Below are 2132 nucleotides of genomic sequence, written 5' to 3'. Positions count from 1 at the left end.
CACAAGAACTAATTGATATCATAAACCAAATTGATCTAATGAACATATATAGTGCATTTCACCCAGAAACATTTTTCTCCCTCCTTTCCCTATAGAACATTTTCAAAGACTGACCACATAATAGGCAAAAAAAAAAAAAGCAACTATAAATTTAAATGTATAGAAACTTTACCCAGTTTGGTATATGTATTTTTGTATATGACTTTGTATCTTCTTACAACAGATTAAAACTTGAAATCAAGCAAGAAAGAGCCTTCAAAAATACACAAAAACATGGAAAATGAACAACTTATTCCTGAATGATTTTCAAACTGCTGAAGAAATTAAGGCTAAAGTCAAAAGATTCATTGACATTAATGATAATGACCAAACTACTCTCCCCAACCTTTGGGACACAGTGACAGCAGAAATAAGAGGCAAGTTTATAGCTGTTAGTGCTCAGAAGAAAAAAAAATAGAAAGATGGCAAATAAAAAATTGACATCACATCTTAAGTAACCAAAAATGCAACAACAACCGCAAAAAACCTCAAAAGAAGAAAACAAGCTGTAAAGATGAGAGCTGAAATAACTTAAATAGAGAATTAAAGAATTACATCAAAAAATTAAAGAAATGAAAAACTTATTTTTTGAGAAGATAAATAAAATTGATAAACCATCAGTTAAACTAATCAAGAAAAACAGAAAAAGACCAGGTAGAAAAAAATTACTACTGACGTTGGTAATATTACAACCAATATATAAGAAATACAAAATAATTATTAGAGAATATTATCAGTGACTTTATGCCAACAAATAAGAAAATCCAGATAAGAGGGACACATTTCTGGACACGTACAGGTTACCTAGTTTGAAGCAGGATGAAATAGAAAGCCCAAAGAGACAAATAACAAGTGATGATATTGAATCAGTGATAGTCTCCCAACAAAGAAAGGCCCAGATCCATATTGCTTCACTTCTGAATTGTACAAAATGTTTAAAAAAGAGCTAATTCTAGTTATTCTAGAACTATTTCCAAAGATTCAAAAGGAACAAATTCTCCCAAACTCATTTTTTTTTTCCTTTTACTTTTATCTACATTTATTTTATGCTGACTTTATTCCCGTGCCATAAGTTTTTGTTTCTTCTGGGATATCTTTTTCTTCTGTGCAGCTTCCTCTTCCGGTTTTGGAACAATTTGCTCCTTTTCAGTGAGGATCATCTCGATGTGGCAGGGGGAGTTCATGTATGGGTTAATCTGTCCATGAGCTCTGTAATTACGACAGTGCATCTTTGGTGCCTTATTCACCTGAATGTGCTCAATGACCAGAGAATCTACATCTAACCCCTTAAGTTCAGCATTACTCTCTGCATTTTTAAGCATGTGCAGCAAAAATTCAGCAATCTTTTTGGGCCACCGACCTTGTGTCCAGCCCCACTGTTTAGCCTGGGCACATCTACCAACTCCACCATTGTAACGACGGAATGGCACACACTGCTTCTGTAAAGTGACATCCTTCAGATACTTGATCGCTTTTCGGATATGCATACCCTTGATGGCCTGGGCAATTTCACGAGTGTTCTTAAAGTGAACACGAAGATTTGAACCTCTTGACTTGCATGACTTTGTGGGGTTCTCTGGGACAAGTGAATAGCAAACCATTTTCAAAGATCACCTCATGGTGCTAAGGAGAAAAGCCCAAACTCATTTTTTGAAGGCTCCATCCTCTTGATACCCAAACCAGACAAGGACATAACAAAAAAAAAAAAGAAAAAGAAAGAAAACTGCAGACTAATATCTCTGACAAATATGATACAAAAATTTTCAATGACATACTAGTAAACTGAATCCAATAGCATATTAAGAAGATTATACACCATGATCGAGTAGGCTATATATTATGGATAAAAGGATGATTCAACATGTGTAAAATAATAAGTGTAATACATCATATTAACAGAAATAAAGATAAAAATTACATGATGATACCTATAGATGCATAACATAACAAGCTTTTCATGAAAGACAACATTCCTTCATAAGACTATCAGTAAAATAGGATGGAAGGGACTGAATTGAAGAAAGCAAACCCATTTACAATAGCCACAGGAAATACGATATCTAGGAATAAATCTAACCGAAGAGTTGAAAGAC

At 33.8% G+C, this 2132-nt stretch overlaps 1 pseudogene; it reads right to left on the bottom strand.

Annotated features, from left to right (window-relative positions):
• Positions 1–1094: 1094 nt before the first annotated feature.
• Positions 1095–1640, bottom strand: LOC106735886 (60S ribosomal protein L17 pseudogene; annotated as a pseudogene).
• Positions 1641–2132: the final 492 nt, after the last annotated feature.

Source organism: Tupaia chinensis, unplaced genomic scaffold (assembly GCF_000334495.1).
Source record: "Tupaia chinensis unplaced genomic scaffold, TupChi_1.0 Scaffold000563_1, whole genome shotgun sequence".
In the NCBI taxonomy this organism is placed as follows: Eukaryota; Metazoa; Chordata; class Mammalia; order Scandentia; family Tupaiidae; genus Tupaia; species Tupaia belangeri.
Note: the sequence above shows the minus strand (reverse complement) of the source record. Positions and strands in the feature narration are given on the sequence as shown.